This window comes from Pinus tabuliformis, chromosome 1_1 (genome assembly GCF_031772625.1).
Source record: "Pinus tabuliformis cultivar Carrire ecotype Pingquan chromosome 1_1, CPIR1, whole genome shotgun sequence".
Classification (NCBI taxonomy): Eukaryota; Viridiplantae; Streptophyta; class Pinopsida; order Pinales; family Pinaceae; genus Pinus; species Pinus tabuliformis.
Window position 1 is genome coordinate 6,910,625 of NC_142297.1, and position 12,575 is coordinate 6,923,199.

The following is a 12,575-nucleotide window of genomic DNA, read 5'->3' on the forward strand; positions in this document are numbered from 1 at the left end:
AGGTAACCTTTGAAACACTTTTGCTTTGCATTAGCACAAGTAGATAAATGCTACTTCAGTCAATCTCTGGTCTAGTATTATAAACGGAATATATAACTTGCAAATCACCCCAATACATATGATAATTCTAAGCTTTTGGATGATAGGCTTAGGATTTATAGGCTGAATTTTTTTTTAATGTCTATTTGATTTCTTGGAAATAATAGCACACTAGCTTCCAGAGGATATACTAGAGAAAATCTGGATCCTGATCCCCCTCCTTTGTATGAAAATCCAAATCTTATTCTGAGAATCCTTCACCAAGGAAGTTCTGTGATTCCCATGTTCAAAGCTCAATCATGTCCTGTTAGCTTTGAGTTTCTCGAGGATCTTGAGTTTGATGAGCAGTTCGAGTTGTATTTGTTTGAAAACAAATCTGAAAGCGTTGTTGCTTTAACTGCTTTAAATCCTGAGTTTATTAGAAATCTCGAAACTGAAAGGGCCAATAAATCCATTGACGATTATATCTTGAATCAACTCCAGACTTCAATTGTGGCTTCTAATATCGTTGATTTCTTAGAGACTGCTTCTACAACCCTTGGGTCATCTGCAATTGCATCTAGCTCAAGAATTCCCACCGAACATCCTTTCATTCCTACCATTCCTTTGCAGCTTACTGTTTCTGATAAAAAATCTGCAGTAGTTTTGCCTCCATCCACTCCTTTTACTCCTCAAACCTCCAAAATTGCTTCGCCTCCACATACAGCTCCTCATACCCCCCATACATCAGCTGCACCCACTCCCCCAACATCCCCAAGATCAATTGCAAATCCACCAAGAGCAATGGCTGCTCGTTTTGCACCTCTTGGACTACCTCAAAATTTGGATGACATGCCTGCCGATTATCAAAGTAAAATTCCATTGTTTGACGACACTCCTCATAGTGTTACAGCTCAGCAACATGTGGACAGAATGACGGATTTCTTCGATCTCCATGAGATTGATGTAGAAAACGTAACCATGAGACTGTTTGTACAAACATTTGGTGGTGAAGTAAGGAAATGGTTCAGGGCTTTGCCGGCTGCAAGCATCACTACATTGGCCAATCTACAGAGACAATTCTTAGACCGCTAGGAAGTGAAGAAAAATCCTCTTCAGATCCTTTCTGAATATGAGCACATCAAGTGGAATGTTGGTGAGCCTGTTCAAGATTACTGTATTAGATTCAATTCAGTTTACAATGCAATTCCTGATCATATAAAGCCACCAATGGGGCTAGCCTTGATTAATTTTCTGTACAGTTTTGATACTGATATGGCTTATCAATTAAGAGAGAGAGATCCAGCCACTTTGGAAGACATGCAGAAGATTACAGTCAGCGTTGAAGCAAATCTGCTTGCGAAGAGAGCTAGAGCAAGAGCTAAAAAGAAAGTTACAATAAAAGAAGAGTCTTCCTCGTCAGATCAAGTGCTTCGAAAGGTGGAGTAGATGCTTGATAGGATGAAACTTGACAATTCTAAACCATAAGTTAGAAATCCTAACTTCCATGGCTAGTAGCAGCCACAATATAGGATCAAACAAAGAGAGCAGTAAGCCTAAGATCAAGCAGCGCAGCAGTAGGTGCAGACACCTCTACAACAGAATTTTGTACATGGTCCGAAATCAAATGAAGAGGAGAATGTGATTAGAGAATAAAATCATTTCTTTATGCCCAATGATATGCCAATTTTCATCACTGATGATGAGGAGTACTCCGAGAATTCAGCTGAACAAAGGGATGAAAATTTCATTTTGGCAAATCAGATAGTTCTTGAGGAAGAGTCCGATGAATACCAAAGAGGATATATGAATGCCTTGTCAGCTCAACAGTGACAATAGATGCTCCCAAGTAAAGATGTGCCCCCAAATCCAATCTAGAAAAGGACAGAGGCAGCAGCGCCAATAAATGATCCTCCTAATGTGTAGAAAAAGGAAAAAGAGACAACTAATCCTAACACCAACAAAACGACATCAGCAAGTGATAGACCCAATCAGCCAAATGTGTCGAAGGAGAAAATGCAGAAGAAGGATGTTCCAGTGAAAGAGGTAGAAAAAAGTTTCAGTTTTTAACTTAGAAAATGAAATTGCTATGTTGAAAATATCCATTCCTTTGACTGAGTTGATGAAGAACAACAATTATAAAGGTCGGGTGTCTAAAATTTTGAATTTAGATCCATCATCCGACATGGTGAACATGGAGGATGACAATCCCGAGTTGATTTTTGGGCCACCATTGGAAGGTTAGTCTCAAGATAGTGATGTCGCTCCTTTCTATATCAGTCTCAGGGTGCTTGAATTTGTGTTACATAATGCTATGTTTGATTCCAGAGCTTCTCATAATCTCATGCCTAGGGCCATCATGGAGAAATTGGGATTGGATATCACCAGAAAATATCATGACATTTACTGTTTCGATTCTAGTAGAGTAAGGTGCATTGGTCTTATCAAGGATTTGGTTGTGAGTTTGGATCATATTCTGGCTAAAAATGTTTTTATGGACGTGGTGGTGGCGGATATACCTCCTAGATTTGGCATGCTTCTTTCCATATCTTGGGGAGCCAAGATTAAAGGGACAATGCAGCTTGATTTCTCCTATGCTACAATTCCCATGTATGGTCATAAACATGAAGTACATGATCACTAGCAAGGAGAAACTGGTAAATCATCCAATCAACTATGTACATACTGATCTAGAATCATTTGTTTTGTATTCAGATAGCTTTAATGATGTAAATAGCCAAATAGTTGACGTAGAAGATATTCCCGAGATCACTGAAAATTTCAGAGAAGTCTTAAAACAAGAAAGGCAAAGACTTGATAGTATCGCTGAGAAATCATTCCTGCGACACCAACAACATGTTAATGGACAGCAAGGAAAAGAAACAGAATTTCAACATTTGGAAGAGGATGAAATAGGCCTGTGGAGCATGGAATTTGATGTCATGGTAGGAAGGGAAGGTGTTGGAATTGGTATTTGGATACACAGCCCTGTTTTCGCCCCAAACAAAGTGCAAGCAATATAAGGGTCTACTCTTATAAACTAGCTTTTGACTGTTCAAACAATGAGGCTGAATATGAAGCTTTAATTGCCGGTTTGAAAGTTCTTAGAAAATTGAATGCTAAAAGGATTTCAGTGTATGGCGACTCCAAGTTAGTTATCAAGCAGGTGAAAGGGGAATACCAAGCTAAGCATCCTCGAATGCGGGCCTACCACAATGCGGTGTTGGATATCTTGAAAGTATTTTCTGATTATACTATAACCTGTTTTCCCCGTGCTTAGAATGTCATTGCAGATTCACTTGCAATAGCAGCAAGTAATTTGAAAATTCTGATGAATTCCAACAACAATTTTGAGATTCACATGAAGCATCGCCCAACTGTCCCCGACAATCAAAGGTATTGGCAAGTGTTTCAAGATGATGATGAGATTGATGAATTTATGCAAAATAAAGGTAAATTCGAGGACACTTCTATTGATGTGGAGTATGATGATGGTGATGCAGATATGGAAGTCAATCAGATGGAAGTTTTGCAGCTCAAAGAAAACATCATTCCTAAAGGTCTAATACCTTTAGAGGAGCTCTTTGATCAAGACGATGTGGCTAGAAAACCGAGCTTGCTGCCAACTGAAAAAGGAGTTGAGGATGTGAACATTAGATCAACTGAAAATCCCAAGATGGTAAAATTATCAAAGGCATTGCCTCCATAGGTAAAAGCAAAGCATATTAGTTTTTTATCCTCTTTTACTAATGTATTTGCTTGGGATTATTCAGATTTGAAGGCATATGACACAAGCATAATTCAGCATGTCATCTCGATCAAGCGAAATCAGAAGCCTTTTCGCCAGAAGCTAAGAAGAATATATACAAAGTTGCTGCCCTCAATCAAGAAGGAAGTGAATAGGATGTATAAAGCTGGTATCATAGTCCCCATAAGATTTTCATATTGGAATTCAAACTTGGTGCCCATTCGCAAGAAAACAAGTGAGATCTGGTTATGCATTGATTTTAGAAATCGGAACAAAGTTTCCTTGAAGGACAACTATCCATTGCCCAAGATGGATCACATACTTCAGAGAGTAGTTGGAGCATCACGAATGTCACTACTCGATGGTTATTCGGGTTATAACCAAATTCTGGTCCATGAGGATGATAGAGACAAAACAACGTTCACCACTCTGTGGGGAACTTTTCATTATGCAAAGATGCCTTTTGGATTGAAAAATGTTGGTGCAACCTTTTAGCGGGCGACAAATATAGAATTTGCTAATGAGAAAGATGTCTTTCTAGTTGTTTATCTTGATGAATTAACAGTTTTCTCTAATTCATGAATATCACCTCTATCATTTGAAGATTTTATTTCAGTGGTGTAGGAAGTATGGCATCTCGCTCAATCCAAAGAAAAGTTTGTTTGCCATGGATGAAGGCAAGCTTCTCAGGCATATTATTTCAAAGGAGGGCATCCGCATCGATCCAGTTCTGGTGGAGGCCATTCAAAAGATTTATTTCCCACCAAGTAAGAAAGAAGTCTAATCCTTCAATGGTAAGATAAATTTCTTACATCGCTTTGTGCCCAATCTTGCAGAACATTTGAGAGAAATCACAAACATGCTCAAAAAAGATAGTGCAATAAGGTGGACCGAGGAAGCAGTTAAGTCTTTTAATTTGGTGAAATTAGCTCTTTCTTCAGCTCTGGTTCTGATCAACCCAGACTATACTCAGGATTTTATTTGTTCTCATTTGCCTCCGATCATACTATGGCAGTGGTCTTGATGCAGAAAAGAGACCAGCTCAAGAAACCAATTGCATTTTTCAGCAAAACCACAAGGGATGCAACATTGAAGTACAATATTATTGACAAATAGGCCCTTACCTTAGTAAAAGCATTGAAAGAATTTCGGGTTTATATTTTGCATTCTCACATCCTTGCATATTTCCCTAATGTTGTTGTTAAGGATGTCCTAGTGAAAACAGATCCGGAGGGAGGATGCGGCAAATGGATTGCTGCCTTGTTGGAGTATGACATGGAAATCAAACCGGAAAAGCTAATTAAAGGAAATGGGCTGGCTAAACTAATGGCTGAGTCAAATTTGCATGCCTTGGACATTAATCTAATTGCTACTATGTCTGAGGAAGATGAAGAGAATCTGCCCACTCAGGTATCAAAAATTTTCCTTCTTTCTCCTTGGTATTTAGACATTGTTTATGTACTCCAAAATCTGTCATCACCACCTGGAATGGCTAAGAACAAAAGCAGGACACTGAAATTGAAGGTTGCAAAATTTTGTATTATGAATGGTGCACTCTATTGGAAAGATCCCAGTGGTGTCTTGCTGAATTGTTTAGTAGAAGAAGAGGAAAAATAGGTTATGGAAGATTTTCACAAGGGAGATTGCGGAGGCCATCTTTTCTGGAAGACAACAGCGAATAAAATCTTGAGAGTGGGGTATTATTGGTGAAGTCTTTTTGTTGATGTGTACAAAACAGTGGCCAGCTGCCACGAATGTCAGATTTTTCAAGGTAAGAGGAAGTTGCAGCTTTTACCACTCAAGCCCATTGAAGTAAGTGCTCCATTTCAGCAGTGGGGTTTGGATTTCATTGGTGAGATCCATCCTTCTTCTTCAGCACAACATAAGTGGATCCTCATAGCGACGGATTATTTCACGAAATGGATTGAGGCAATTCCTACAAGGCAGGCTACTGATTCGGTAATTATCTCATTTCTTCAAGACAACATTTTGTCTCGTTTTGGCTGTCCAAATAAGCTGATCACTGAAAATGCAGTAGGTTTTAAATCAAAAAGAATGATTGAATTTTTTCATAAGTATCGAATCACTTTGGGGCACGCGACTACCTATTACCCTAAAGGTAATGGATTGGCGGAATCCTAAAATAAATCTCTTGTCAACATTATCAAAAAGCTGCTGGAAACTAACAAGAAGAGTTAGCATAAAAAGCTGGTCAATGCACTTTGGGAAGATAGGGTAAGTTAAAAGAAATCTATAGGCATGTCTCCTTTTGAGCTTGTGTACGGTGTGGACACAGTCTTCCTGACCTCTTTGGCAGTCCTAGTGGTCAAACTGTTGCAAGAAGCCGACAGCAAAGATGATAATTTGCAACGAAGGATCAATCAAATGATACATTTGCAGCAAACTAGAGAGGAGGTATTTCAGAACACTTCCAAGCTACAAGAAAGAATTAAGAGGATATATGACCGAAAAGCAAAGGTGGATAGGTTTGAAATCGGAGACATAGTGCTGAAATGGGATGCAAGGAATCAATAGAAAGGTAAGCATGACAAATTTGAAAATCTTTGGAAAGGACCATACAAGATTGCTGCACATCAAGGCCATAATGCTTTCCTTTTGCAAGATCTGAATGGTGAAGACTATCCTGGTGGGCCGGTCAACAGTCGGCTCCTCAAACGGTATTATTTATGAAATGTTTTCTGCTGTCCTACTCATCATTGTATATACCGGTTTGTTTAAATTCCATTGCAAGTGTGTGCTGTTTTCATTCTTCATTTTGGGGCCCAAGGTGAAGGCTATGAAGCTAAGGTTTGATTTCAGTATTTGGTTTGCTTTGATAGAGTCAGGCCTTTCAGTTATTTTTAGTCTTGAACATGAGTCAATTTTGAGTCACATTCAGTCCTGAAATTGAGTCATTGAGTCAAGAGTTTGGTTTCGGTTTGTCGAAGTTATTGACTCCAAAGCCCAATGGAATAAGGTACTACTTGCTTTCCCAGAGATCTGTAGTTCTTGGCACCTCCAAGGAGCTACCATCCCCATTGGAGCCAATGTTATTTTTGGTATCTTCATCCCTCCATCAAAGATCAAATCCTCTTGTTGTATTGCATATTAGGTGTCCCGCCCAGTCAGCTGCATTCCATTAGTCACACGGATCATCTGACGGTAGTGGCTTCTCCTACAGTTTCCCTCATGACATTTACCTGCTGGCTCATGTTTATTCATAAAATATTGTACACAGTCACCTTTTTTGTCTTAAAGGTTGCAGAAGTTTTTACTAGGGTTTAATTGTCATTAGGTCTAGGGTTTCATTAGGGTCTCATCAAAAAGTGTTTCAAAGTTTCCAATAACAATCAGTAGGCCATGAGGAGGTTCCAGTCTCAATAAATTTTATAATCAAATATTCAGAGATGTGTCTTTCCTCAAAACTCTGTTTTGAGGAAAAACAGAGTATTTTTGCTTTTATTGTACAAATTTATGTAATTCTATCCCTTCATCTGTAAATTGCTTCACCTGCAACCCTGGTCACTTTTCATAGCATCAGTAGCTCCAACCCCCTGTAAAACAAGCAAAATACAGGTCACTCAGTTCATTACAAGTTCTAATAAAGTAAAAAAGCTCAAAAATAGAGTTTGAAAATAAAGGCAAATTCAAAACATTGCAAAAGCGGGTTTTTTGAAATAAAAACTAAAGGCTCCATGAATATAAGTCATTGTTTCAATTTGAAAGCTCATTTGCACTTTTGGAAGCAAGAAAAGTCATGTTTTAAGGCAAGCAAGAGAAAATCGGAGAAGTTTGCCAAAAACACAGAGGCGTGGCACATTGGGTAACTGGCACGGCGCATACAGCCGCAATCCGTAGTACAAATTAACATGGGCACGACGCACATAATCGACACGACGCGTTGGGTTTAATGCACGACGCATATAGCCAGCAAGCCCGAAACCTTCATCAACTTGCTCCAAATCGCCTAGTATGCTTGGATCTTCAATTGTACAAGTAGGTTGAGCCTCTATCACTATTTTTCATCCAATTTTCGTGGTTGTTTTATGGTGTTTGTCTTATGGTGGTTGGCTAAGAAAATCAAACCCTACCTTTCTCTTCAAAGGAAAACAGTGCTAGGGTTTGTATCAAATATTTCGCTACCAAGTCATTCCATCATCCTTCTACTCCCTCACTCCATTTTCCCTCATTTCCCTTTTCCCTAAACTCATATATCCCTAAATTCACTAATCCCATATCCCAATCCCATATCCCTAATTCCCATTTCCCAAATCCCAAATATAATTCCCAAACCCTAGTGTTATACCCAAAATTCCTAAATTGTTCCATAATCCCCTATTTCCTCAATTAAAACCTATCCCAACAGTCCCTAAATCCCTCACTTTTTCCTCCCTCCATAGTCCCTGATATCACTTTTTCCCTTGGTGGCAAAAGTCAAAACACATCATAAATCACCTATTTCTCATCAAAAAAGTTCATCCAGTAGCAGAAATGGCATCTGATCCCTCATATGATTATGAAGAGGAGAGACATAGTGACTCACCTACATAAGTACATGCATCCAGGAGGCCTCATAGAGGTGGCAAGCATATTCGAGAAGAACCAACCACTCTTGCTGAGTTACAGGCCTGCCCTCTTGCCATCTCTTATTTTCAGCACCAATCCTGCTATGAATTTTGTGAGAAGGTTTCTAGCATTCAGTTTCATCATGAGTTGGCTTGTTTTTTTGTGTTTCATTTACATGATGGTCAAGCCACTCTAGCTGGTATCACTTTCACATTAACACCAGAATCTATTTCACTAGCATTGTTCAGATTATCTTTCGGATATATCGCATAAGGATTCTTTTTCATCGACATTTCGAACCAACAACGGTGGTTCATCTTCAGAGAGCAATGGAACAAGAGGCAACAAATTGACCAGCAGCATTATGAACCATAAATCAAACCCAGCTATTTGAGACAACTCAGGAGAGTGTTTCCTTTCCGGTACCTCAAAGTTTCTTATGCTCCTTTGATGAAATTGAATATGAAGTATTTTAGCTGTGAGGGTCGGTTTTCCCGTTTATATGATTATCATGTTAGGCTGCTGATGCATTTTACCAGGGTAAGAATGATGAACATCCCTTACCTCATGTGCCGAAATATTGAGAAGATGACCACTCTAGTACAGCATAAGACTCCTCAGCAGCAATTCAATAGTATTTACCATTTTGCGCTCATTAAAATTGTGGTCATTCATCAGCTTGGCTTACAGGGCATTACTTGGGAGGATTTCATCTCTCGTGAGTTTTTCACAGCTCCTTAGGGACCTTAAGAGGCTTTGCATGAGACAGGAGGACCTTCTTATTAGCATGAGGGTCATAAGACACAGACCGCTAGCATGCCGATGTTTATCACCTATCAGAAGGGCATTAGACGGTTGTTTGTAGCAGCTAAGCGAGTGTTATCTCCACCCGGGGTGGAAGGGGCCTCGCTTCCATCATCAGCACAACAGGTTCAAGACAAAGGCAAGAGGCCACTATAGGAGGAAGTACCATCAAGTGAGTGTGAGATTGATTTCATTCTCATTGAGGGTGATGATACTGATATCGGCCCATAAAGCACAAATCTCAAAGAAATCATTCAAGAGAAGCAGGCGGAAATTGATGCCTTTTCCATCAACTTGGATAGAGCCCAATGGACAATACAATACTTGGAGTAAAGGAATAAGTAGCTTGAAGACTGGCAAGTGATTATGAAGTTGCAAAACTTTCGGGAGAATCGCCAAGCTGCCCAAAGGAGGAGGGTGTAGTTCACTTCACTTGAGCAGGAGGTTAATGCCGATCGGGAGTCATTGCTTGAAAGAGCCAATATCCACTTGGAGAGAAAGTTAGACAGGGCCATCAATGAGAAGGATATGCTAAGAAACCTGTCATATCATTATTTTTCAAGGAACATAGTGTGCCAAGCTAGGATCAAGAGCTTAAAGGCAAAATTCAAGAGAGCATCAAGGAGGAAAAAAGAGCATGAAGGACTTCAGATATTGGTTGAGGCTTCCTTGGCCCAACACAATGCTTCATGGAGAAGATTCAACCTAAATTTTAAAAAATCTAGGGCACTTTTTGCATTTTTGAAATTTTTGGCACAAAAAAAAGAGTTTTCTACACTATGCGTCGCGCCACATGGCGCTCACTTTTGCTAGTAGCCTCCAAATGACAAAAACTCAGCATTTTTGGATTTGGAATGAAAAAATATGCTTTTATACCAATGGAAAAGAAATTTGGATAGGTTTTGAGCCCTCAAAAATGTCATAAACACTCAAAAAATGACCTCACTGCCCCTATTTTGACACACAGGAAGCAGTCTTGGTAGAATGGTTTGGAAGGGAAAATTGAGGCCAAATTGAAAAATTCCACTTGGGTTGGAAAGTAGACAGGCAGAAATTTCCAACGAGCACACTTTTAGCTAATTTTGACACCAGGAAGGCATCCAAAAGTGGGTCCAAACAGGCTCTATGCATAGAGAATCAGGCGCGGCGCATAGAGGAAATTTTGCCAGTTTGACCAAGTATTACTCTGTCTTTCTCCCAGCTTTGGCCAGTTTGTTTTTTTCGCCTTCTTAATGGAAAATATGTGATGTAATGTAATGTACATTGATGGATCATGATGTAAATGTGTCAAATGTTCACTTATAGAGGTAGATTCATCAGTTTGAAAGTTGTTTGAAACTGAATGAATCAGTTCCCTTGTTTCTAGAGGCATGTTGTTCTGTTGCTTGATTTCTAGTTCTCAGTTTAGAATTAGTTGAAACAACTCCTAAACATGGGAGCTCGACCCCTAGAGGCTAGGATGAGCTATGGTTGTCTATATTATGTTTTTTTTCAGTCATTAGCATGGTTGGACTTTTGAGAAAGCCTTGAGCTTCATTGTACATTCATATCAACATTTTGGCTAAGGAGTTGAGACCACAGTTTGCAGCACTCTTTGGAATCCAAGTGGAAATTTGTCTTGGTACAGTGCTTTATTTTGTAATTGTGAATTTTCTTATGTGTTATGTATTCCATTCTCTATATTGTTTCTTCTTAACTAAACAAACAAGAGTGTAAGTAGAATCCATTGAAATCGCAGTGCTCTACTTGAGGTTTGCTTTAGTTTCTTGATGTTTTCATCTATTTGGAGAGGATCCATGATTTTTCTTGCCCTCTTCAACTCCTCACCTGTCTAATCCCTCCATCTCATTCAAATTGAAGTACCAAAAACAATTGCCTACCTTGCCCCATTGAGATCTCTGCAAGAGTGAACCTCAATCTCCACACCCAAAATCGACCTTTCCATTTGAGCCAACAAAAACATCATTTCATTGAATCAAACTCTCTTGCACATATACCTAGCCTAAGATCAGTATTTCTATCAGTCATATCAAGCCTTTAGTGATCATATTTTGCTGAGATTGACCCGGAGAGAGCCCTCTCTCGACCTGGTAGGGCTAGCTACCAAGTTAAGCATGGTTTGATGTTGGTCTTGGATCCTACCTTTCTCAGCCTGAGTTAAATCTAGGTGCTAATTGTTTGTATGGATGTATCTGTTGTGATTCAATATTCAGTGACTGAACCAGTGATTAAGTTTGATGGAAATCTCAGTGGTCCGTGATTTGAGATTTGTACACAGGTCTTGTATAGAGGAAGCACATATATAAGTGGATATGCTATAGAGAAGTAGCGTATAGTTTTAGAAATATATCTGATCAAGGTTTGCAGTGACATCAATTGGTTCTGTGATGAAAAAAGTATGACTTGGTATATTTATGAATGGTTGTGCATTGGTATGATCTGGTTATGATTTTTTTGCTTTGGTTGCAATATATGGTTAAGATTCACTGTTTGGTTTGATGATATTATAGTGTTGGTTCAGTATTTGGTTTCAGAATTATTACTTGGTTTGGGTTTAATGATGGAACTAGGTCCAGTCTAAAAATATGATGAAATGTGTCCTACAGGTTTGATGTTTTGAGTCAAGTCGATCTAGTATGAAACATTATGAAACGTTGTCCATAAGAGGTGTTGAGGGTTATAGCCTTCAGTGAGGGAGTCAAAGCATCCTTCCAATAGTAGTTGGTGAATTTGTATAGGGGGTAGGTGCTCCCTTCTGATAGGAGCTGGTAAATGACATCAGTGGATTGGAGTTCCCTTCTAGTGGGTATTGGAGAATGAGAGAAGGTTGTATCCTTCTGCAGGTGGGTTCCTGTGTAGTGGTATGGGTTTGCACCAATACAATATTGTAAGAAGTTTTTTCTTTATAATAAAAAAAAGACAGAGACAATGACAGCGATGGCTTTCTCCCACATTGGGTTTCCACCTAAAATATTGGTGTTGATGTGTGTTGATTATGTGTTGATGATCTATATTCTTATTATTTCTCATGGTTACTATTTAATTAATGAATAATGAATTTAAGATGCACTGATTAAAGATGAACAATTACTTAATTGGATATACTTTATTTTCCTTTACTAAAGTTGTGTACATACGCTATTTTCATTGATAACAATGGCGTATGGAAATAAAAATATGAAATGAAAATTATAAAGTGAATTTAAAATACTGATTCAGCGGCCCACCCCGCCCCCCCAGTGGTTTTCTCAATAGTTGTGTTGGCTTCTATAATGCCTGCAAAAACTATAGTTTGAAACTTTTTTGGGATGTGGAGTAGGAAAATTCTCTTCATGGACAGAGACAATCCCTCTAGCCCAGGGGAGAGGGTCTGGCCACAAACAAAACAATCTAACATAAGTTCCCTTAGATTGAGAATGGATACGATCCTACCTCTTGT